Source organism: Drosophila biarmipes, unplaced genomic scaffold (genome assembly GCF_025231255.1).
Source record: "Drosophila biarmipes strain raj3 unplaced genomic scaffold, RU_DBia_V1.1 ptg000007l, whole genome shotgun sequence".
Classification (NCBI taxonomy): Eukaryota; Metazoa; Arthropoda; class Insecta; order Diptera; family Drosophilidae; genus Drosophila; species Drosophila biarmipes.
Genome location: NW_026114528.1, coordinates 3,747,963 through 3,775,374, shown reverse-complemented (window position 1 = coordinate 3,775,374; position 27,412 = coordinate 3,747,963).

The window sequence follows — 27,412 nt, the reverse complement described above, 5'->3', positions numbered from 1 at the left end:
CGCGGGGCCTTTTTATCAATTTGGACAAAAAATGCGATTTCGCGAGGAAGATACATACATAAAACAAATAAAGACGGGACACAAATGAAAATAAAAGGCACAACTAAGAATTAAGCAAATGAGTTAAAATATTCGTTTTTAATACGCGGATAGATGTTGAAATGCAAATTAAATGATAAAGTTTATTATAGTTATTAAATAGAACGCGAAAGGGCTCGTGCAGACAAATTTAGAGGATAATAATTTCGTGTTAGTCTAACAGGAACGTTGAATATTAGGCGGTTTAAAAGATCTGCAGAATCAATGTCACCTCTTATAAGATTTTGTATAAAATAGTACCAAGCATTGTTCTACGATTTACAAGTGTAGGTAGGTTAAGCAATTGTAATCTACTCTCGCAGGAAGGAAGCCTTACGTTTTGATCCCAGTTCAAAATACGCAGGGCAAACAAGAGACATTGTTTTTGAACCGACTCAATACGATCGATGTGCACTTGATATTGTGGACTCCAAACCGACGAATAATATTCCAAAATAGGACGGACAATGGAGGTAAATAATAATTTGGTCGTACAAGGGTCATCAAATTCTTTTGACCAACGCTTTATAAACCCAAGAACACTCATGGCTTTGCTAACAGTGGACATAATGTGGCAGTCAAATTTAAGTTTAGGGTCAAGAAGAACACCTAAATCGTTAACTGTATATATACGGTCAAGTGGCGAATTTTTAAGAAAGTAACTGATAAACGTAGGAGTACCCCTATAAAAAGGCATAACGTTGCATTTAAGGCAGTTCAAATTTAAATGGTTGTACTCACATCATCCATGAAAACAATCAATATCCGACTGTAAGTTAAATCCCGGCGCTATATCATTATAAGATAAACAATGCTTAACATCATCAGCATACATTAGTACACTAGAATGTGTTATGATTGAGGGAATATCGTTAATAAACAAAGTAAACAACAAAGGGCCCAATTGACTACCCTGAAGCACTCCAGATGTCACGTAGATCAATTTTGAAACAGCATTCTTGAATATAACCCTCTGAGTCCTACCATTCAAGTAACATGAAATCCAAGATAATAGATTACAGGGAAACCCAAACTGATCTCATTTAAATAAAATAAGTGAGTGGTTAACGGAGTCAAAGGCCTTACTAAAATCTGAATATACAATGTCAGTATGCATTTTTTTCTTAAACCCATTTATTTCAATAGATGACAATTCAAGAAAGTTGGTGGTGGTCGATCTTCGCTTAACAAAACCATGCTGACATGGGGATATAAGCGAGGAACATAAATGTTGCAAATGAGAAGTGATTATACGTTCAAATGTTTTAGGACGCTGGTCAAAAGGTCCTGGTGGTAGTAATGCGGCTGGAGTTTTGGGCCGTGAATGCCCGAGATGTCGCTCGTCGTGTTGTACGCAACTGTGTCCACTGTGTCCGCAACAATCTATGGGCAACCTCCCAGTCGAGAGACTTACCCTGTCAAGACCATCCGCTCGGTGAGGAATAGACTTCTGCGGGCCAGTTCATACCTATGTACGCGTTCGAGGAAAGGTGCTCGTTAAAAGCTACATCATACAATATTTGTGTGATTCGCCACGAAGGCGGCGAATATCGAAATCGTCGGAGAACTATCAACGGATTCGTTCTTGGGTGCTCTGAAGCAGATGATTGCCAGATGTGGTCTGCCTTCAGACATTTTTTGCGACAATGCGAAACATTTTGTAGGCGCGAGCAACAAATTGCAAGACCTGAAAGACTTTTTCTTCAGCACCAAGAACCAGCAAGACATTACATCGTACTGTACAAACGAATTTGTAACGTTCCATTTTATACCTCCTAGGGCTCCACACTTTGGCGGTCTCTGAAGGGCTGATGTTGAAAGCGCCAAGAACCTCTTGTGCCGCACGCTCAAGGATGCCCGACTGACCTTCGAGGAGGTCTAAACTGTCGCTGCTGAGACTGAGGCGATCCTAAACTCGCGATTTGGCCGCCTTAACGCCTGGTCATTTCTTAACCGGCGATTCTCTTCGAGCACTCCCAGACTGGCCTGTCAAGGATGATCAGCTCAACTGCTCTCAACTATGGAATCATGTCAGCGCCATCAAGCAACACATCTGGAGAGCTGCGCTCTGAGTGGTAAAGCTTAAGCTCACGCTCTCATGTATTTCACCACACTGGACAAGAAGGCTGTTATACGACATTAGAATAAATATATATATGGACTTTGATGCACTTCGAACAGTACAAACAAGTGGCCCAACGACACCAAGCATGTGCTTGTTACGCGCGGGGCCTTTTTATCAATTTGGGCAAAAAATGCGATTTCGCGAGGAAGATACATACATAAAACAAATAAAGACGGGACACAAATGAAAATAAAAGGCACAACTAAGAATTAAGCAAATGAGTTAAAATATTCATTTTTAATACGCGGATAGATGTTGAAATGCAAATTAAATGATAAAGTTTATTATAGTTATTAAATAGAACGCGAAAGGGCTCGTGCAGACAAATTTAGAGGATAATAATTTCGTGTTAGTCTAACAGGAACGTTGAATATTAGGCGGTTTAAAAGATCTGCAGAATCAATGTCACCTCTTATAAGATTTTGTATAAAATAGTACCAAGCATTGTTCTACGATTTACAAGTGTAGGTAGGTTAAGCAATTGTAATCTACTCTCGCAGGAAGGAAGCCTTACGTTTTGATCCCAGTTCAAAATACGCAGGGCAAACAAGAGACATTGTTTTTGAACCGACTCAATACGAACGATGTGTACTTGATATTGTGGACCACCATTCAAGTAACATGAAATCCAAGATAATAGATTACAGGGAAACCCAAACTGATCTAATTTAAATAAAAGAAGTGAGTGGTTAACGGAGTCAAAGCCTTACTAAAATCTGAATATACAATGTCAGTATGCATTTTTTTCTTAAACCCATTTATTTCAATAGATGACAATTCAAGAAAGTTGGTGGTGGTCGATCTTCGCTTAACAAAACCATGCTGACATGGTGATATAAGCGAGGAACATAAATGTTGCAAATGGGAAGTGATTATACGTTCAAATGCTTTAGGACGCTGGTCAAAAGGTCCTGGTGGTAGTAATGCGGCTGGAGTTTTGGGCCGTGAATGCCCGAGATGTCGCTCGTCGTGTTGTACGCAACTGTGTCCACTGTGTCCGCAACAATCTATGGGCAACCTCCCAGTCGAGAGACTTACCCTGTCAAGACCATCCGCTCGGTGAGGAATAGACTTCTGCGGGCCAGTTCATACCTATGTACGCGTTCGAGGAAAGGTGCTCGTTAAAAGCTACATCATACAATATTTGTGTGATTCGCTACGAAGGCGGTGCATATCGAAATCGTCGGAGAACTATCAACGGATGATTGCCAGACAATGCGAAACATTTTGTAGGCGCGAGCAACAAATTGGAAGACCTGGAAGACTTTTTCTTCAGCACCAAGAACCAGCAAGACATTACATCGTACTGTACAAACGAATTTGTAACGTTCCATTTTATACCTCCTAGGGCTCCACACTTTGGCGGTCTCTGAAGGGCTGATGTTGAAAGCGCCAAGAACCTCTTGTGCCGCACGGTCAAGGATGCCCGACTGACCTTCGAGGAGGTCTAAACTGTCGCTGCTGAGACTGAGGCGATCCTAAACTCGCGATTTGGCCGCCTTAACGCCTGGTCATTTCTTAACCGGGGATTCTCTTCGAGCACTCCCAGACTGGCCTGTCAAGGATGATCAGCTCAACTGCTCTCAACGATGGTATCATGTCAGCGCCATCAAGCAACACATCTGGAGGCGGTGGTCTACGGAGTATCTTTACGAGCTTCCGGCCAAATCAAAATGGACGACTGGATCTTCGAATATTGCAGTCAACGAAATGGTCCTTATCCACGAATACTCCTCATCAATGGCTGTTAGGTCGCATCAAAGCAACTATAGCAGGTCAGGACAACCACGTCCGAGTCGCGGATGTCCGGACGTCGAAAGGAATTATAAGGCGACCGATTCACAAATTGGCCCGTTTACCAATAAATTTAAAGTAACTAGGTACTTTCATTGGGGCCGGAATGTTGGGCGACTATTAAATCGAGAAAAACATGAATGTAATTTTGAAATATTGATCTTTCTTGAAGTGTATTCATCTAATTTGCTAACCTGAGCTGCGCTCTCAGTGGTAAAGCTTATTCTAACGCTGTCATGTATTTCACCATACTGGACACGAAGGCTGTTATACGACATTAGAATAAATATATATACTTTGATGCACTTCGAACAGTACAAACAAGTGGCCCAACGACAACAAGCATGTGCTTGTCACGCGCGGGGCCTTTTTATCAATTTGGGCAATTCGCGAGGAAGATACATACATAAAACAAATAAAGACGGGACACAAATGAAAATAAAAGGCACAACTAAGAATTATGCAAATGAGTTAAAATATTCGTTTTTAATACGCGGATAGATGTTGAAATCCAAATTAAATGATAAAGTTTATTATAGTTATTAAATAGAACGCGAAAGGGCTCGTGCAGACAAATTTAGAGGATAATAATTTCGTGTTAGTCTAACAGGAACGTTGAATATTAGGCGGTTTAAAAGATCTGCAGAATCAATGTCACCTCTTATAAGATTTTGTATAAAATAGTACTAAGCATTGTTCTACGATTTACAAGTGTAGGTAGGTTAAGCAATTGTAATCTACTCTCGCAGGAAGGAAGCCTTACGTTTTGATCCCAGTTCAAAATACGCAGGGCAAACAAGAGACATTGTTTTTGAACCGACTCAATACGATCGATGTGCACTTGATATTGTGGACTCCAAACCGACGAATAATATTCCAAAATAGGACGGACAATGGAGGTAAATAATAATTTGGTCGTACAAGGGTCATCAAATTCTTTTGACCAACGCTTTATAAACCCAAGAACACTCATGGCTTTGCTAACAGTGGACATAATGTGGCAGTCAAATTTAAGTTTAGGGCCAAGTGGCGAATTTTTAGGAAAGTAACTGATAAACGTAGGAGTACCCCTATAAAAAGTCATAACGTTGCATTTAAGGCAGTTCAAATTTAAATGGTTGTACTCACATCATCCATGAAAACAATCAATATCCGACTGTAAGTTAAATCCCGACGCTATATCATTATAAGATAAACAAACATCATCAGCATACATTAGTACACGAGAATGTGTTATGATTGAGGGAATATCGTTAATAAACAAAGTAAACAACAAAGGGCCCAATTGACTACCCTGAAGCACTCCAGATGTCACGTAGATCAATTTTGAAACAGCATTCTTGAATATAACCCTCTGAGTCCTACCATTCAAGTAACATGAAATCCAAGATAATAGATTACAGGGAAACCCAAACTGATCTAATTTAAATAAAATAAGTGAGTGGTTAACGGAGTCAAAGCCTTACTAAAATCTGAATATACAATGTCAGTATGCATTTTTTTCTTAAACCCATTTATTTCAATAGATGACAATTCAAGAAAGTTGGTGGTGGTCGATCTTCGCTTAACAAAACCATGCTGACATGGTGATATAAGCGAGGAACATAAATGTTGCAAATGGGAAGTGATTATACGTTCAAATGCTTTAGGACGCTGGTCAAAAGGTCCTGGTGGTAGTAATGCGGCTGGAGTTTTGGGCCGTGAATGCCCGAGATGTCGCTCGTCGTGTTGTACGCAACTGTGTCCACTGTGTCCGCAACAATCTATGGGCAACCTCCCAGTCGAGAGACTTACCCTGTCAAGACCATCCGCTCGGTGAGGAATAGACTTCTGCGGGCCAGTTCATACCTATGTACGCGTTCGAGGAAAGGTGCTCGTTAAAAGCTACATCATACAATAATTGTGTGATTCGCCACGAAGGCGGCGAATATCGAAATCGTCGGAGAACTATCAACGGATTCGTTCTTGGGTGCTCTGAAGCAGATGATTGCCAGATGTGGTCTGCCTTCAGACATTTTTTGCGACAATGCGAAACATTTTGTAGGCGCGAGCAACAAATTGCAAGACCTGAAAGACTTTTTCTTCAGCACCAAGAACCAGCAAGACATTACATTGTACTGTAAAAACGAATTTGTAACGTTCCATTTTATACCTCCTAGGGCTCCACACTTTGGCGGTCTCTGAAGGGCTGATGTTGAAAGCGCGAAGAACCTCTTGTGCCGCACGCTCAAGGATGCCCGACTGACCTTCGAGGAGGTCTAAACTATCGCTGCTGAGACTGAGGCGATCCTAAACTCGCGATTTGGCCGCCTTAACGCCTGGTCATTTCTTAACCTGGGATTCTCTTCGAGCACTCCCAGACTGGCCTGTCAAGGATGATCAGCTCAACTGCTGTCAACTATGGAACCATGTCAGCGCCATCAAGCAACACATCTGGAGGCGGTGGTCTACGGAGTATCTTTACGAGCTTCCGGCCAAATCAAAATGGACGACTGGATCTTCGAATATTGCAGTCAACGAAATGGTCCTAATCCACGAAGACCATGACCCTCCTCATCAATGGCTGTTAGGTCGCATCAAAGCAACTATAGCAGGTCAGGACAACCACGTCCGAGTCGCGGATGTCCGGACGTCGAAAGGAATTATAAGGCGACCGATTCACAAATTGGCCCGTTTACCAATTAATTTAAAGTAACCAGGTACTTTCATTGGGGCCGGAATGTTGGGCGACTATTAAATCGAGAAAAACATGAATGTAATTTTGAAATATTGATCTTTCTTGAAGTGTATTCATCTAACTTGCTAACCTGAGCTGCGCTCTTAGTGGTAAAGCTTAAGCTCACGCTCTCATGTATTTCACCACACTGGACACGAAGGCTGTTATACGACATTAGAATAAATATATATACTTTGATGCACTTCGAACAGTACAAACAAGTGGCCCAACGACACCAAGCATGTGCTTGTTACGCGCGGGACCTTTTTATCAATTTGGGCAAAAAATGCGATTTCGCGAAGAAGATACATACATAAAACAAATAAAGACGGGACACAAATGAAAATAAAAGGCACAACTAAGAATTAAGCAAATGAGTTAAAATATTCGTTTTTAATACGCGGATAGATGTTGAAATGTAAATTAAATGATAAAGTTTATTATAGTTATTAAATAGAACGCGAAAGGGCTCGTGCAGACAAATTTAGAGGATAATAATTTCGTGTTAGTCTAACAGGAACGTTGAATATTAGGCGGTTTAAAAGATCTGCAGAATCAATGTCACCTCTTATAAGATTTTGTATAAAATAGTACCAAGCATTGTTCTACGATTTACAAGTGTAGGTAGGTTAAGCAATTGTAATCTACTCTCGCAGGAAGGAAGCCTTACGTTTTGATCCCAGTTCAGAATACGCAGGGCAAACAAGAGACATTGTTTTTGAACCGACTCAATACGATCGATGTGCACTTGATATTGTGGACTCCAAACCGACGAATAATATTCCAAAATAGGACGGACATTGGAGGTAAATAATAATTTGGTCGTATAAGGGTCATCAAATTCATTTGACCAACGCTTTATAAACCCAAGAACGCTAATGACTTTGCTAACAGTGGACATAATGTGGCAGTCAAATTTAAGTTTAGGGTCAAGAAGAACACCTAAATCGTTAATTGAATATATACGGTCAAGTGGCGTGTTTTTAAGAAAGTAACTGATAAACGTAGGAGTACCCCTATAAAAAGTCATAACGTTGCATTTAAGGCAGTTCAAATTTAAATGGTTGTACTCACATCATCCATGAAAACAATCAATATCCGACTGTAAGTTAAATCCCGACGCTATATCATTATAAGATAAACAAACATCATCAGCATACATTAGTACACGAGAATGTGTTATGATTGAGGGAATATCGTTAATAAACAAAGTAAACAGCAAAGGGCCCAATTGACTACCCTGAAGCACTCCAGATGTCACGTAGATCAATTTTGAAACAGCATTCTTGAATATAACCCTCTGAGTCCTACCATTCAAGTAACATGAAATCCAAGATAATAGATTACAGGGAAACCCAAACTGATCTCATTTAAATAAAATAAGTGAGTGGTTAACGGAGTCAAAGGCCTTACTAAAATCTGAATATACAATGTCAGTATGCATTTTTTTCTTAAACCCATTTATTTCAATAGATGACAATTCAAGAAAGTTGGTTGTGGTCGATCTTCGCTTAACAAAACCATGCTGACATGGGGATATAAGCGAGGAACATAAATGTTGCAAATGAGAAGTGATTATACGTTCAAATGTTTTAGGACGCTGGTCAAAAGGTCCTGGTGGTAGTAATGCGGCTGGAGTTTTGGGCCGTGAATGCCCGAGATGTCGCTCGTCGTGTTGTACGCAACTGTGTCCACTGTGTCCGCAACAATCTATGGGCAGCCTCCCAGTCGAGAGACTTACCCTGTCAAGACCATCCGCTCGGTGAGGAATAGACTTCTGCGGGCCAGTTCATACCTATGTACGCGTTCGAGGAAAGGTGCTCGTTAAAAGCTACATCATACAATATTTGTGTGATTCGCCACGAAGGCGGCGAATATCGAAATCGTCGGAGAACTATCAACGGATTCGTTCTTGGGTGCTCTGAAGCAGATGATTGCCAGATGTGGTCTGCCTTCAGACATTTTTTGCGACAATGCGAAACATTTTGTAGGCGCGAGCAACAAATTGCAAGACCTGAAAGACTTTTTCTTCAGCACCAAGAACCAGCAAGACATTACATCGTACTGTACAAACGAATTTGTAACGTTCCATTTTATACCTCCTAGGGCTCCACACTTTGGCGGTCTCTGAAGGGCTGATGTTGAAAGCGCCAAGAACCTCTTGTGCCGCACGCTCAAGGATGCCCGACTGACCTTCGAGGAGGTCTAAACTGTCGCTGCTGAGACTGAGGCGATCCTAAACTCGCGATTTGGCCGCCTTAACGCCTGGTCATTTCTTAACCGGGGATTCTCTTCGAGCACTCCCAGACTGGCCTGTCAAGGATGATCAGCTCAACTGCTCTCAACGATGGAATCATGTCAGCGCCATCAAGCAACACATCTGGAGGCGGTGGTCTACGGAGTATCTTTACGAGCTTCCGGCCAAATCAAAATGGACGACTGGATCTTCGAATATTGCAGTCAAAGAAATGGTCCTAATCCACGAAGACCATGACCCTCCTCATCAATGGCTGTTAGGTCGCATCAAAGCAACTATAGCAGGTCAGGACAACCACGTCCGAGTCGCGGATGTGCGGACCTCGAAAGGAATTATAAGGCGACCGATTCACAAATTGGCCCGCTTACCAATTAATTAAAAGTAACTAGGTACTTTCATTGGGGCCGGAATGTTGGGCCACTATTAAATCGAGAAAAACATGAATGTAATTTTGAAATATTGATCTTTCTTGAAGTGTATTCATCTAATTTGCTAACCTGAGCTGCGCTCTCAGTGGTAAAGCTTAAGCTCACGCTGTCATGTATTTCACCACACTGGACACGAAGGCTGTTATACGACATTAGAATAAATATATATACTTTGATGCACTTCGAACAGTACAAACAAGTGGCCCAACGACACCAAGCATGTGCTTGTTACGCGCGGGGCCTTTTTATCAATTTGGGCAAAAAATGCGATTTCGCGAGGAAGATACATACATAAAACACATAAAGACGTGACACAAATGAAAATAAAAGGCACAACTAAGAATTAAGCAAATGAGTTTAAATATTAGGTTTTAATACGGGGATAGATGTTGAAATGCAAATTAAATGATAAAGTTTATTATAGTTATTAAATAGAACGCGAAAGTCTCGTGCAGACAAATTTAGAGGATAATAATTTCGTGTTAGTCTAACAGGAACGTTGAATATTAGGCGGTTTAAAAGATCTGCAGAATCAATGTCACCTCCTATAAGATTTTGTATAAAATAGTACCAAGCATTGTTCTACGATTTACAAGTGTATGTAGATTAAGCAATTGTAATCTATTCTCGCAGGAAGGAAGCCTTACGTTTTGATCCCAGTTCAAAATACGCAGGGCAAGCAAGAGACATTTTTATTAAACCGACTCAATACGATCGATGTGCACTTGATATTGTGGACTCCAAACCGACGAATAATATTCCAAAATAGGACGGACAATGGAGGTAAATAATAATTTGGTCGTACAAGGGTCATCAAATTCTTTTGACCAACGCTTTATAAACCCAAGAACACTCATGGCTTTGCTAACAGTGGACATAATGTGGCAGTCAAATTTAAGTTTAGGGTCAAGAAGAACACCTAAATCGTTAACTGAATATATACGGTCAAGTGCCGAATTTTTAAGAAAGTAACTGATAAACGTAGGAGTACCCCTATAAAAAGGCATAACGTTGCATTTAAGGCAGTTCAAATTTAAATGGTTGTACTCACATCATCCATGAAAACAATCAATATCCGACTGTAAGTTAAATCCCGACGCTATATCATTATAAGATAAACAATGCTTAACATCATCAGCATACATTAGTACACTAGAATGTGTTATGATTGAGGGAATATCGTTAATAAACAAAGTAAACAACAAAGGGCCCAATTGACTACCCTGAGGCACTCCAGATGTCACGTAGATCAATTTTGAAACAGCATTTTTGAATATAACCCTCTGAGTCCTACCATTCAAGTAACATGAAATCCAAGATAATAGATTACAGGGAAACCCAAACTGAACTAATTTAAATAAAATAAGTGAGTGGTTAACGGAGTCAAAGCCTTACTAAAATCTGAATATACAATGTCAGTATGCATTTTTTTCTTAAACCCATTTATTTCAATAGATGACAATTCAAGAAAGTTGGTGGTGGTCGATCTTCGCTTAACAAAACCATGCTGACATGGTGATATAAGCGAGGAACATAAATGTTGCAAATGGGAAGTGATTATACGTTCAAATGCTTTAGGACGCTGGTCAAAAGGTCCTGGTGGTAGTAATGCGGCTGGAGTTTTGGGCCGTGAATGCCCGAGATGTCGCTCGTCGTGTTGTACGCAACTGTGTCCACTGTGTCCGCAACAGTCTATGGGCAACCTCCCAGTCGAGAGACTTCCCCTGTCAAGACCATCCGCTCGGTGAGGAATAGACTTCTGCGGGCCAGTTCATACCTATGTACGCGTTCGAGGAAAGGTGCTCGTTAAAAGCTACATCATACAATAATTGTGTGATTCGCCACGAAGGCGGCGAATATCGAAATCGTCGGAGAACTATCAACGGATTCGTTCTTGGGTGCTCTGAAGCAGATGATTGCCAGATGTGGTCTGCCTTCAGACATTTTTTGCGACAATGCGAAACATTTTGTAGGCGCGAGCAACAAATTGCAAGACCTGAAAGACTTTTTCTTCAGCACCAAGAACCAGCAAGACATTACATCGTACTGTAAAAACGAATTTGTAACGTTCCATTTTATACCTCCTAGGGCTCCACACTTTGGCGGTCTCTGAAGGGCTGATGTTGAAAGCGCGAAGAACCTCTTGTGCCGCACGCTCAAGGATGCCCGACTGACCTTCGAGGAGGTCTAAACTGTCGCTGCTGAGACTGAGGCGATCCTAAACTCGCGATTTGGCCGCCTTAACGCCTGGTCATTTCTTAACCGGGGATTCTCTTCGAGCACTCCCAGACTGGCCTGTCAAGGATGATCAGCTCAACTGCTCTCAACTATGGAATCATGTCAGCGCCATCAAGCAACACATCTGGAGGCGGTCTCATCAATGGCTGTTAGGTCGCATCAAAGCAACTATAGCAGGTCAGGACAACCACGTCCGAGTCGCGGATGTCCGGACGTCGAAAGGAATTATAAGGCGACCGATTCACAAATTGGCCCGTTTACCAATTAATTTAAAGTAACCAGGTACTTTCATTGGGGCCGGAATGTTGGGCGACTATTAAATCGAGAAAAACATGAATGTAATTTTGAAATATTGATCTTTCTTGAAGTGTATTCATCTAATTTGCTAACCTGAGCTGCGCTCTCAGTGGTAAAGCTTAAGCTCACGCTCTCATGTATTTCACCACACTGGACAAGAAGGCTGTTATACGACATTAGAATAAATATATATATGGACTTTGATGCACTTCGAACAGTACAAACAAGTGGCCCAACGACACCAAGCATGTGCTTGTTACGCGCGGGGCCTTTTCATCAATTTGGGCAATTCGCGAGGAAGATACATACATAAAACAAATAAAGACGGGACACAAATGAAAATAAAAGGCACAACTAAGAATTAAGCAAATGAGTTAAAATATTCGTTTTTAATACGCGGATAGATGTTGAAATGCAAATTAAATGATAAAGTTTATTATAGTTATTAAATAGAACGCGAAAGGGCTCGTGCAGACAAATTTAGAGGATAATAATTTCGTGTTAGTCTAACAGGAACGTTGAATATTAGGCGGTTTAAAAGATCTGCAGAATCAATGTCACCTCTTATAAGATTTTGTATAAAATAGTACCAAGCATTTTTCTACGATTTACAAGTGTAGGTAGGTTAAGCAATTGTAATCTACTCTCGCAGGAAGGAAGCCTTACGTTTTGATCCCAGTTCAAAATACGCAGGGCAAACAAGAGACATTGTTTTTGAACCGACTCAATACGATCGATGTGTACTTGATATTGTGGACCACCATTCAAGTAACATGAAATCCAAGATAATAGATTACAGGGAAACCCAAACTGATCTAATTTAAATAAAAGAAGTGAGTGGTTAACGGAGTCAAAGGCCCTACTAAAATCTGAATATGCAATGTCAGTCTGCATTTTTTTCTTAAACCCATTTATTTCAATAGATGACAATTCAAGAAAGTTGGTGGTGGTCGATCTTCGCTTAACAAAACCATGCTGACATGGTGATATAAGCGAGGAACATAAATGTTGCAAATGAGAAGTGATTATATGTTCAAATGTTTTAGGACGCTGGTCAAAAGGTCCTGGTGGTAGTAATGCGGCTGGAGTTTTGGGCCGTGAATGCCCGAGATGTCGCTCGTCGTGTTGTACGCAACTGTGTCCACTGTGTCCGCAACAATCTATGGGCAACCTCCCAGTCGAGAGACTTACCCTCTCAAGACCATCCGCTCGGTGAGGAATAGACTTCTGCGGGCTAGTTCATACCTATGTACGCGTTCAAGAAAAGGTGCTCGTTAAAAGCTACATCATACAATATTTGTGTGATTCGCCACGAAGGCGGCGAATATCGAAATCGTCGGAGAACTATCAACGGATTCGTTCTTGGGTGCTCTGAAGCAGATGATTGCCAGATGTGGTCTGCCTTCAGACATTTTTTGCGACAATGCGAAACATTTTGTAGGCGCGAGCAACAAATTGCAAGACCTGAAAGACTTTTTCTTCAGCACCAAGAACCAGCAAGACATTACATCGTACTGTAAAAACGATTTTGTAACGTTCCATTTTATACCTCCTAGGGCTCCACACTTTGGCGGTCTCTGAAGGGCTGATGTTGAAAGCGCGAAGAACCTCTTGTGCCGCACGCTCAAGGATGCCCGACTGACCTTCGAGGAGGTCTAAACTGTCGCTGCTGAGACTGAGGCGATCCTAAACTCGCGATTTGGCCGCCTTAACGCCTGGTCATTTCTTAACCGGGGATTCTCTTCGAGCACTCCCAGACTGGCCTGTCAAGGATGATCAGCTCAACTGCTCTCAACTATGGAATCATGTCAGCGCCATCAAGCAACACATCTGGAGGCGGTCTCATCAATGGCTGTTAGGTCGCATCAAAGCAACTATAGCAGGTCAGGACAACCACGTCCGAGTCGCGGATGTCCGGACGTCGAAAGGAATTATAAGGCGACCGATTCACAAATTGGCCCGTTTACCAATTAATTTAAAGTAACCAGGTACTTTCATTGGGGCCGGAATGTTGGGCGACTATTAAATCGAGAAAAACATGAATGTAATTTTGAAATATTGATCTTTCTTGAAGTGTATTCATCTAATTTGCTAACCTGAGCTGCGCTCTCAGTGGTAAAGCTTAAGCTCACGCTCTCATGTATTTCACCACACTGGACAAGAAGGCTGTTATACGACATTAGAATAAATATATATATGGACTTTGATGCACTTCGAACAGTACAAACAAGTGGCCCAACGACACCAAGCATGTGCTTGTTACGCGCGGGGCCTTTTTATCAATTTGGGCAATTCGCGAGGAAGATACATACATAAAACAAATAAAGACGGGACACAAATGAAAATAAAAGGCACAACTAAGAATTAAGCAAATGAGTTAAAATATTCGTTTTTAATACGCGGATAGATGTTGAAATGCAAATTAAATGATAAAGTTTATTATAGTTATTAAATAGAACGCGAAAGGGCTCGTGCAGACAAATTTAGAGGATAATAATTTCGTGTTAGTCTAACAGGAACGTTGAATATTAGGCGGTTTAAAAGATCTGCAGAATCAATGTCACCTCTTATAAGATTTTGTATAAAATAGTACCAAGCATTTTTCTACGATTTACAAGTGTAGGTAGGTTAAGCAATTGTAATCTACTCTCGCAGGAAGGAAGCCTTACGTTTTGATCCCAGTTCAAAATACGCAGGGCAAACAAGAGACATTGTTTTTGAACCGACTCAATACGATCGATGTGTACTTGATATTGTGGACCACCATTCAAGTAACATGAAATCCAAGATAATAGATTACAGGGAAACCCAAACTGATCTAATTTAAATAAAAGAAGTGAGTGGTTAACGGAGTCAAAGGCCCTACTAAAATCTGAATATGCAATGTCAGTCTGCATTTTTTTCTTAAACCCATTTATTTCAATAGATGACAATTCAAGAAAGTTGGTGGTGGTCGATCTTCGCTTAACAAAACCATGCTGACATGGTGATATAAGCGAGGAACATAAATGTTGCAAATGAGAAGTGATTATATGTTCAAATGTTTTAGGACGCTGGTCAAAAGGTCCTGGTGGTAGTAATGCGGCTGGAGTTTTGGGCCGTGAATGCCCGAGATGTCGCTCGTCGTGTTGTACGCAACTGTGTCCACTGTGTCCGCAACAATCTATGGGCAACCTCCCAGTCGAGAGACTTACCCTCTCAAGACCATCCGCTCGGTGAGGAATAGACTTCTGCGGGCTAGTTCATACCTATGTACGCGTTCAAGAAAAGGTGCTCGTTAAAAGCTACATCATACAATATTTGTGTGATTCGCCACGAAGGCGGCGAATATCGAAATCGTCGGAGAACTATCAACGGATTCGTTCTTGGGTGCTCTGAAGCAGATGATTGCCAGATGTGGTCTGCCTTCAGACATTTTTTGCGACAATGCGAAACATTTTGTAGGCGCGAGCAACAAATTGCAAGACCTGAAAGACTTTTTCTTCAGCACCAAGAACCAGCAAGACATTACATCGCACTGTACAAACGAATTTGTAACGTTCCATTTTATACCTCCTAGGGCTCCACACTTTGGCGGTCTCTGAAGGGCTGATGTTGTAAGCGCCAAGAACCTCTTGTGCCGCACGCTCAAGGATGCCCGACTGACCTTCGAGGAGGTCTAAACTGTCGCTGCTGAGACTGAGGCGATCCTAAACTCGCGATTTGGCCGCCTTAACGCCTGCTCAATTCTTAACCGGGGATTCTCTTCGAGCACTCCCAGACTGGCCTGTCAAGGATGATCAGCTCAACTGCTCTCAACTATGGAATCATGTCAGCGCCATCAAGCAACACATCTGGAGGCGGGGGTCTACGGAGTATCTTTACGAGCTTCCGGCCAAATCAAAATGGACGACTGGATCTTCGAATATTACAGTCAACGAAATGGTCCTAATCCACGAAGACCATGACCCTCCTCATCAATGGCTGTTAGGTCGCATCAAAGCAACTATAGCAGGTCAGGACAACCACGTCCGAGTCGCGGATGTCCGGACGTCGAAAGGAATTATAATGCGACCGATTCACAAATTGGCCCGTTTACCAATAAATTTAAAGTAACTAGGTACTTTCATTGGGGCCGGAGTGTTGGGCGACTATTAAATCGAGAAAAACATGAATGTAATTTTGAAATATTGATCTTTCTTTAAGTGTATTCATCTAATTTGCTAACCAGAGCTGCGCTCTCAGTGGTAAAGCTTAAGCTCACGCTCTCATGTATTTCACCACACTGGACACGAAGGCTGTTATACGACATTAGAATTAATATATATATGGACGTTGATGCACTTTGAACAGTACAAACAAGTGGCCCAACGACACCAAGCATGTGCTTGTTACGCGCGGGGCCCTTTTTATCAATTTGGGCAAAAAATGCGATTTCGCGAGGAAGATACATACATAAAACAAATAAAGACGGGACACAAATGAAAATAAAAGGCACAACTAAGAATTAAGCAAATGAGTTAAAATATTCGTTTTTAATACGCGGATAGATGTTGAAATGCAAATTAAATGATAAAGTTTATTATAGTTATTAAACAGAACGCGAAAGGGCTCGTGCAGACAAATTTAGAGGATAATAATTTCGTGTTAGTCTAACAGGAACGTTGAATATTAGGCGGTTTAAAAGATCTGCAGAATCAATGTCACCTCTTATAAGATTTTGTATAAAATAGTACCAAGCATTGTTCTACGATTTACAAGTGTAGGTAGGTTAAGCAATTGTAATCTACTCTCGCAGGAAGGAAGCCTTACGTTTTGATCCCAGTTCAAAATACGCAGGGCAAACAAGAGACATTGTTTTTGAACCGACTCAATACGATCGATGTGCACTTGATATTGTGGACTCCAAACCGACGAATAATATTCCAAAATAGGACGGACAATGGAGGTAAATAATAATTTGGTCGTATAAGGGTCATCAAATTCATTTGACCAACGCTTTATAAACCCAAGAACGCTCATGGCTTTGCTAACAGTGAACATAATCTGACAGTCAAATTTAAGTGTAGGGTCAAGAAGAACACCTAAATCGTTAATTGAATATATACGGTCAAGTGGCGAATTTTTAAGAAAGTAACTGATAAACCTAGGAGTACCCCTATAAAAAGTCATAACGTTGCATTTAAGGCAGTTCAAATTTAAAAGGTTGTACTCACACCATCCATGAAAACAATCAATATCCGACTGTAAGTTAAATCCCGTCGCTATATCATTATATGATAAACAAAGCTTAACATCATCAGCATACATTAGTACACTAGAATGTGTTATGATTGAGGGAATATCGTTAATAAACAAAGTAAACAACAAAGGGCCCAATTGACTACCCTGAGGCACTCCAGATGTCACGTAGATCAATTTTGAAACAGCATTCTTGAATATAACCCTCTGAGTCCCACCATTCAAGTAATATGGAATCCAAGATAATAGATTACAGGGAAACCCAAGCTGATCTCATTTAAATAAAATAAGTGAGTGGTTAACGGAGTCAAAGGCCTTACTAAAATCTGAATATACAATGTCAGTCTGCATTTTTTTCTTAAACCCATTTATTTCAATAGATGACAATTCAAGAAAGTTGGTGGTGGTCGATCTTCGCTTAACAAAACCATGCTGACATGGTGATATAAGCGAGGAACATAAATGTTGCAAATGAGAAGTGATTATACGTTTAAATGTTTTAGGACGCTGGTCAAAAGGTCCTGGTGGTAGTAATGCGGCTGGAGTTTTGGGCCGTGAATGCCCGAGATGTCGCTCGTCGTGTTGTACGCAACTGTGTCCACTGTGTCCGCAACAATCTATGGGCAACCTCCCGGTCGAGAGACTTACCCTGTCAAGACTATCCGCTCGGTGAGGAATAGACTTCTGCGGGCCAGTTCATACCTATGTACTCGTTCGGGGAAAGGTGCTCGTTAAAAGCTACATCATACAATATTTGTGTGATTCGCCACGAAGGCGGTGCATATCGAAATCGTCGGAGAACTATCAACGGATGATTGCCAGAAAATTCGAAACATTTTGTAGGCGCGAGCAACAAATTGGAAGACCTGAAAGACTTTTTCTTCAGCACCAAGAACCAGCAAGACATTACATCGTACTGTACAAACGAATTTGTAACGTTCCATTTTATACCTCCTAGGGCTCCACACTTTGGCGGTCTCTGAAGGGCTGATGTTGAAAGCGCGAAGAACCTCTTGTGCCGCACGCTCAAGGATGCCCGACTGACCTTCGAGGAGGTCTAAACTGTCGCTGCTGAGACTGAGGCGATCCTAAACTCGCGATTTGGCCGCCTTTACGCCTGGTCATTTCTTAACCGGGGATTCTCTTCGAGCACTCCCAGACTGGCCTGTCAAGGATGATCAGCTCAACTGCTCTCAACGATGGAATCATGTCAGCGCCATCAAGCAACACATCTGGAGGCGGTGGTCTACGGAGTATCTTTACGAGCTTCCGGCCAAATCAAAATGGACGACTGGATCTTCGAATATTGCAGTCAACGAAATGGTCCTAATCCACGAAGACCATGACCCTCCTCATCAATGGCTGTTAGGTCGCATCAAAGCAACTATAGCAGGTCAGGATCCTAAACTCGCGATTTGGCCGCCTTAACGCCTGCTCAATTCTTAACCGGGGATTCTCTTCGAGCACTCCCAGACTGGCCTGTCAAGGATGATCAGCTCAACTGCTCTAAACTATGGAATCATGTCAGCGCCATCAAGCAACACATCTGGAGGCGGGGGTCTACGGAGTATCTTTACGAGCTTCCGGCCAAATCAAAATGGACGACTGGATCTTCGAATATTACAGTCAACGAAATGGTCCTAATCCACGAAGACCATGACCCTCCTCATCAATGGCTGTTAGGTCGCATCAAAGCAACTATAGCAGGTCAGGACAACCACGTCCGAGTCGCGGATGTCCGGACGTCGAAAGGAATTATAATGCGACCGATTCACAAATTGGCCCGTTTACCAATAAATTTAAAGTAACTAGGTACTTTCATTGGGGCCGGAGTGTTGGGCGACTATTAAATCGAGAAAAACATGAATGTAATTTTGAAATATTGATCTTTCTTTAAGTGTATTCATCTAATTTGCTAACCAGAGCTGCGCTCTCAGTGGTAAAGCTTAAGCTCACGCTCTCATGTATTTCACCACACTGGACACGAAGGCTGTTATACGACATTAGAATTAATATATATATGGACGTTGATGCACTTTGAACAGTACAAACAAGTGGCCCAACGACACCAAGCATGTGCTTGTTACGCGCGGGGCCCTTTTTATCAATTTGGGCAAAAAATGCGATTTCGCGAGGAAGATACATACATAAAACAAATAAAGACGGGACACAAATGAAAATAAAAGGCACAACTAAGAATTAAGCAAATGAGTTAAAATATTCGTTTTTAATACGCGGATAGATGTTGAAATGCAAATTAAATGATAAAGTTTATTATAGTTATTAAACAGAACGCGAAAGGGCTCGTGCAGACAAATTTAGAGGATAATAATTTCGTGTTAGTCTAACAGGAACGTTGAATATTAGGCGGTTTAAAAGATCTGCAGAATCAATGTCACCTCTTATAAGATTTTGTATAAAATAGTACCAAGCATTGTTCTACGATTTACAAGTGTAGGTAGGTTAAGCAATTGTAATCTACTCTCGCAGGAAGGAAGCCTTACGTTTTGATCCCAGTTCAAAATACGCAGGGCAAACAAGAGACATTGTTTTTGAACCGACTCAATACGATCGATGTGCACTTGATATTGTGGACTCCAAACCGACGAATAATATTCCAAAATAGGACGGACAATGGAGGTAAATAATAATTTGGTCGTATAAGGGTCATCAAATTCATTTGACCAACGCTTTATAAACCCAAGAACGCTCATGGCTTTTCTAACAGTGAACATAATCTGACAGTCAAATTTAAATGTAGGGTCAAGAAGAACACCTAAATCGTTAATTGAATATATACGGTCAAGTGGCGAATTTTTAAGAAAGTAAACCTAGGAGTACCCCTATAAAAAGTCATAACGTTGCATTTAAGGCAGTTCAAATTTAAAAGGTTGTACTCACACCATCCATGAAAACAATCAATATCCGACTGTAAGTTAAATCCCGTCGCTATATCATTAAACAAAGCTTAACATCATCAGCATACATTAGTACACTAGAATGTGTTATGATTGAGGGAATATCGTTAATAAACAAAGTAAACAACAAAGGGCCCAATTGACTACCCTGAGGCACTCCAGATGTCACGTAGATCAATTTTGAAACAGCAATCTTGAATATAACCCTCTGAGTCCCACCATTCAAGTAATATGGAATCCAAGATAATAGATTACAGGGAAACCCAAGCTGATCTAATTTAAATAAAAGAAGTGAGTGGTTAACGGAGTCAAAGGCCTTACTAAAATCTGAATATACAATGTCAGTCTGCATTTTTTTCTTAAACCCATTTATTTCAATAGATGACAATTCAAGAAAGTTGGTGGTGGTCGATCTTCGCTTGACAAAACCATGCTGACATGGTGATATAAGCGAGGAACATAAATGTTGCAAATGGGAAGTGATTATACGTTCAAATGCTTTAGGACGCTGGTCAAAAGGTCCTGGTGGTAGTAATGCGGCTGGAGTTTTGGGCCGTGAATGCCCGAGATGTCGCTCGTCGTGTTGTACGCAACTGTGTCCACTGTGTCCGCAACAATCTATGGGCAGCCTCCCAGTCGAGAGACTTACCCTGTCAAGACTATCCGCTCGGTGAGGAATAGACTTCTGCGGGCCAGTTCATACCTATGTACGCGTTCGGGGAAAGGTGCTCGTTAAAAGCTACATCATACAATATTTGTGTGATTCGCCACGAAGGCGGTGCATATCGAAATCGTCGGAGAACTATCAACGGATGATTGCCAGAAAATTCGAAACATTTTGTAGGCGCGAGCAACAAATTGGAAGACCTGAAAGACTTTTTCTTCAGCACCAAGAACCAGCAAGACATTACATCGTACTGTACAAACGAATTTGTAACGTTCCATTTTATACCTCCTAGGGCTCCACACTTTGGCGGTCTCTGAAGGGCTGATGTTGAAAGCGCGAAGAACCTCTTGTGCCGCACGCTCAAGGATGCCCGACTGACCTTCGAGGAGGTCTAAACTGTCGCTGCTGAGACTGAGGCGATCCTAAACTCGCGATTTGGCCGCCTTTACGCCTGGTCATTTCTTAACCGGGGATTCTCTTCGAGCACTCCCAGACTGGCCTGTCAAGGATGATCAGCTCAACTGCTCTCAACGATGGAATCATGTCAGCGCCATCAAGCAACACATCTGGAGGCGGTGGTCTACGGAGTATCTTTACGAGCTTCCGGCCAAACAAAATGGACGACTGGATCTTCGAATATTGCAGTCAACGAAATGGTCCTAATCCACGAAGACCATGACCCTCCTCATCAATGGCTGTTAGGTCGCATCAAAGCAACTATAGCAGGTCAGGATCCTAAACTCGCGATTTGGCCGCCTTAACGCCTGCTCAATTCTTAACCGGGGATTCTCTTCGAGCACTCCCAGACTGGCCTGTCAAGGATGATCAGCTCAACTGCTCTAAACTATGGAATCATGTCAGCGCCATCAAGCAACACATCTGGAGGCGGGGGTCTACGGAGTATCTTTACGAGCTTCCGGCCAAATCAAAATGGACGACTGGATCTTCGAATATTACAGTCAACGAAATGGTCCTAATCCACGAAGACCATGACCCTCCTCATCAATGGCTGTTAGGTCGCATCAAAGCAACTATAGCAGGTCAGGACAACCACGTCCGAGTCGCGGATGTCCGGACGTCGAAAGGAATTATAATGCGACCGATTCACAAATTGGCCCGTTTACCAATAAATTTAAAGTAACTAGGTACTTTCATTGGGGCCGGAGTGTTGGGCGACTATTAAATCGAGAAAAACATGAATGTAATTTTGAAATATTGATCTTTCTTTAAGTGTATTCATCTAATTTGCTAACCAGAGCTGCGCTCTCAGTGGTAAAGCTTAAGCTCACGCTCTCATGTATTTCACCACACTGGACACGAAGGCTGTTATACGACATTAGAATTAATATATATATGGACGTTGATGCACTTTGAACAGTACAAACAAGTGGCCCAACGACACCAAGCATGTGCTTGTTACGCGCGGGGCCCTTTTTATCAATTTGGGCAAAAAATGCGATTTCGCGAGGAAGATACATACATAAAACAAATAAAGACGGGACACAAATGAAAATAAAAGGCACAACTAAGAATTAAGCAAATGAGTTAAAATATTCGTTTTTAATACGCGGATAGATGTTGAAATGCAAATTAAATGATAAAGTTTATTATAGTTATTAAACAGAACGCGAAAGGGCTCGTGCAGACAAATTTAGAGGATAATAATTTCGTGTTAGTCTAACAGGAACGTTGAATATTAGGCGGTTTAAAAGATCTGCAGAATCAATGTCACCTCTTATAAGATTTTGTATAAAATAGTACCAAGCATTGTTCTACGATTTACAAGTGTAGGTAGGTTAAGCAATTGTAATCTACTCTCGCAGGAAGGAAGCCTTACGTTTTGATCCCAGTTCAAAATACGCAGGGCAAACAAGAGACATTGTTTTTGAACCGACTCAATACGATCGATGTGCACTTGATATTGTGGACTCCAAACCGACGAATAATATTCCAAAATAGGACGGACAATGGAGGTAAATAATAATTTGGTCGTATAAGGGTCATCAAATTCATTTGACCAACGCTTTATAAACCCAAGAACGCTCATGGCTTTGCTAACAGTGAACATAATCTGACAGTCAAATTTAAGTGTAGGGTCAAGAAGAACACCTAAATCGTTAATTGAATATATACGGTCAAGTGGCGAATTTTTAAGAAAGTAAACCTAGGAGTACCCCTATAAAAAGTCATAACGTTGCATTTAAGGCAGTTCAAATTTAAAAGGTTGTACTCACACCATCCATGAAAACAATCAATATCCGACTGTAAGTTAAATCCCGTCGCTATATCATTATATGATAAACAAAGCTTAACATCATCAGCATACATTAGTACACTAGAATGTGTTATGATTGAGGGAATATCGTTAATAAACAAAGTAAACAACAAAGGGCCCAATTGACTACCCTGAGGCACTCCAGATGTCACGTAGATCAATTTTGAAACAGCATTCTTGAATATAACCCTCTGAGTCCCACCATTCAAGTAATATGGAATCCAAGATAATAGATTACAGGGAAACCCAAGCTGATCTCATTTAAATAAAATAAGTGAGTGGTTAACGGAGTCAAAGGCCTTACTAAAATCTGAATATACAATGTCAGTCTGCATTTTTTTCTTAAACCCATTTATTTCAATAGATGACAATTCAAGAAAGTTGGTGGTGGTCGATCTTCGCTTAACAAAACCATGCTGACATGGTGATATAAGCGAGGAACATAAATGTTGCAAATGAGAAGTGATTATACGTTTAAATGTTTTAGGACGCTGGTCAAAAGGTCCTGGTGGTAGTAATGCGGCTGGAGTTTTGGGCCGTGAATGCCCGAGATGTCGCTCGTCGTGTTGTACGCAACTGTGTCCACTGTGTCCGCAACAATCTATGGGCAGCCTCCCAGTCGAGAGACTTACCCTGTCAAGACTATCCGCTCGGTGAGGAATAGACTTCTGCGGGCCAGTTCATACCTATGTACGCGTTCGGGGAAAGGTGCTCGTTAAAAGCTACATCATACAATATTTGTGTGATTCGCCACGAAGGCGGTGCATATCGAAATCGTCGGAGAACTATCAACGGATGATTGCCAGAAAATTCGAAACATTTTGTAGGCGCGAGCAACAAATTGGAAGACCTGGAAGACTTTTTCTTCAGCACCAAGAACCAGCAAGACATTACATCGTACTGTACAAACGAATTTGTAACGTTCCATTTTATACCTCCTAGGGCTCCACACTTTGGCGGTCTCTGAAGGGCTGATGTTGAAAGCGCGAAGAACCTCTTGTGCCGCACGCTCAAGGATGCCCGACTGACCTTCGAGGAGGTCTAAACTGTCGCTGCTGAGACTGAGGCGATCCTAAACTCGCGATTTGGCCGCCTTTACGCCTGGTCATTTCTTAACCGGGGATTCTCTTCGAGCACTCCCAGACTGGCCTGTCAAGGATGATCAGCTCAACTGCTCTCAACGATGGAATCATGTCAGCGCCATCAAGCAACACATCTGGAGGCGGTGGTCTACGGAGTATCTTTACGAGCTTCCGGCCAAATCAAAATGGACGACTGGATCTTCGAATATTGCAGTCAACGAAATGGTCCTAATCCACGAAGACCATGACCCTCCTCATCAATGGCTGTTAGGTCGCATCAAAGCAACTATAGCAGGTCAGGACAACCACGTCCGAGTCGCGGATGTCCGGACGTCGAAAGGAATTATAAGGCGACCGATTCACAAATTGGCCCGTTTACCAATAAATTTAAAGTAACTAGGTACTTTCATTGGGGCCGGAATGTTGGGCGACTATTAAATCGAGAAAAACATGAATGTAATTTTGAAATATTGATCTTTCTTTAAGTGTATTCATCTAATTTGCTAACCAGAGCTGCGCTCTCAGTGGTAAAGCTTAAGCTCACGCTCTCATGTATTTCACCACACTGGACAAGAAGGCTGTTATACGACATTAGAATAAATATATATATGGACTTTGATGCACTTCGAACAGTACAAACAAGTGGCCCAACGACACCAAGCATGTGCTTGTTACGCGCGGGGCCTTTTTATCAATTTGGGCAAAAAATGCGATTTCGCGAGGAAGATACATACATAAAACAAATAAAGACGGGACACAAATGAAAATAAAAGGCACAACTAAGAATTAAGCAAATGAGTTAAAATATTCGTTTTTAATACGCGGATAGATGTTGAAATGCAAATTAAATGATAAAGTTTATTATAGTTATTAAATAGAACGCGAAAGGGCTCGTGCAGACAAATTTAGAGGATAATAATTTCGTGTTAGTCTAACAGGAACGTTGAATATTAGGCGGTTTAAAAGATCTGCAGAATCAATGTCACCTCTTATAAGATTTTGTATAAAATAGTACCAAGCATTGTTCTACGATTTACAAGTGTAGGTAGGTTAAGCAATTGTAATCTACTCTTGCAGGAAGGAAGCCTTACGTTTTGATCCCAGTTCAAAATACGCAGGGCAAACAAGAGACATTGTTTTTGAACCGACTCAATACGATCGATGTGCACTTGATATTGTGGACTCCAAACCGACGAATAATATTCCAAAATAGGACGGACATTGGAGGTAAATAATAATTTGGTCGTATAAGGGTCATCAAATTCATTTGACCAACGCTTTATAAACCCAAGAACACTCATGGCTTTGCTAACAGTGGACATATTGTGGCAGTCAAATTTAAGTTTAGGGTCAAGTGGCGAATTTTTAGGAAAGTAACTGATAAACGTAGGAGGACCCCTATAGAAAGTCATAACGTTGCATTTAAGGCAGTTCAAATTTAAATGGTTGTACTCACATCATCCATGAAAACAATCAATATCCGACTGTAAGTTAAATCCCGACGCTATATCATTATAAGATAAACAAAGCTTAACATTATCAGCATACATTAGTACACTAGAATGTGTTATGATTGAGGGAATATCGTTAATAAACAAAGTAAACAACAAAGGGCCCAATTGACTACGCTGAGGCACTCCAGATGTCACGTAGATCAATTTTGAAACAGCATTCTTGATATAACCCTCTGAGTCCTACCATTCAAGTAACATGAAATCCAAGATAATAGATTACAGGGAAACCCAAACTGATCTAATTTAAATAAAATAAGTGAGTGGTTAACGGAGTCAAAGCCTTACTAAAATCTGAATATACAATGTCAGTATGCATTTTTTTCTTAAACCCATTTATTTCAATAGATGACTATTCAAGAAAGTTGGTGGTGGTCGATCTTCGCTTAACAAAACCATGCTGACATGGTGATATAAGCGAGGAACATAAATGTTGCAAATGGGAAGTGATTATACGTTCAAATGCTTTAGGACGCTGGTCAAAAGGTCCTGGTGGTAGTAATGCGGCTGGAGTTTTGGGCCGTGAATGCCCTAGATGTCGCTCGTCGTGTTGTACGCAACTGTGTCCACTGTGTCCGCAACAGTCTATGGGCAACTTCCCAGTCGAGAGACTTACCCTGTCGACCATCCGCTCGGTGAGGAATAGACTTCTGCGGGCCAGTTCATACCTATGTACGCGTTCGAGGAAAGGTGCTCGTTAAAAGCTACATCATATAATATTTGTGTGATTCGCCACGAAGGCGGCGAATATCGAAATCGTCGGAGAACTATCAACGGATTCGTTCTTGGGTGCTCTGAAGCAGATGATTGCCAGATGTGGTCTGCCTTCAGACATTTTTTGCGACAATGCGAAACATTTTGTAGGCGCGAGCAACAAATTGCAATACCTGAAAGACTTTTTCTTCAGCACCAAGAACAAGCAAGACATTACAACGTACTGTAAAAACGAATTTGTAACGTTCCATTTTATACCTCCTAGGGCTCCACACTTTGGCGGTCTCTGAAGGGCTGATGTTGAAAGCGCGAAGAACCTCTTGTGCCGCACGCTCAAGGATGCCCGACTGACCTTCGAGGAGGTCTAAACTGTCGCTGCTGAGACTGAGGCGATCCTAAACTCGCGATTTGGCCGCCTTAACGCCTGGTCATTTCTTAACCGGGGATTCTCTTCGAGCACTCCCAGACTGGCCTGTCAAGGATGATCAGCTCAACTGCTCTCAACTATGGAATCATGTCAGCGCCATCAAGCAACACATCTGGAGGCGGTGGTCTACGGAGTATCTTTACGAGCTTCCGGCCAAATCAAAATGGACGACTGGATCTTCGAGTATTGCAGTCAACGAAATGGTCCTAATCCACGAAGACCATGACCCTCCTCATCAATGGCTGTTAGGTCGCATCAAAACAACTATAGCAGGTCAGGACAACCACGTCCGAGTCGCGGATGTCCGGACGTCGAAAGGAATTATAAGGCGACCGATTCACAAATTGGCCCGTTTACCAATAAATTTAAAGTAACTAGGTACTTTCATTGGGGTCGGAATGTTGGGCGACTATTAAATCGAGAAAAACATGAATGTAATTTTGAAATATTGATCTTTCTTGAAGTGTATTCATCTAATTTGCTAACCTGAGCTGCGCTCTCAGTGGTAAAGCTTAAGCTTACGCTGTCATGTATTTCACCACACTGGACACGAAGGCTGTTATACGACATTAGAATAAATTTATATATGGACTTTGATGCACTTCGAACAGTACAAACAAGTGGCCCAACGACACCAAGCATATGCTTGTTACGCGCGGGGCCTT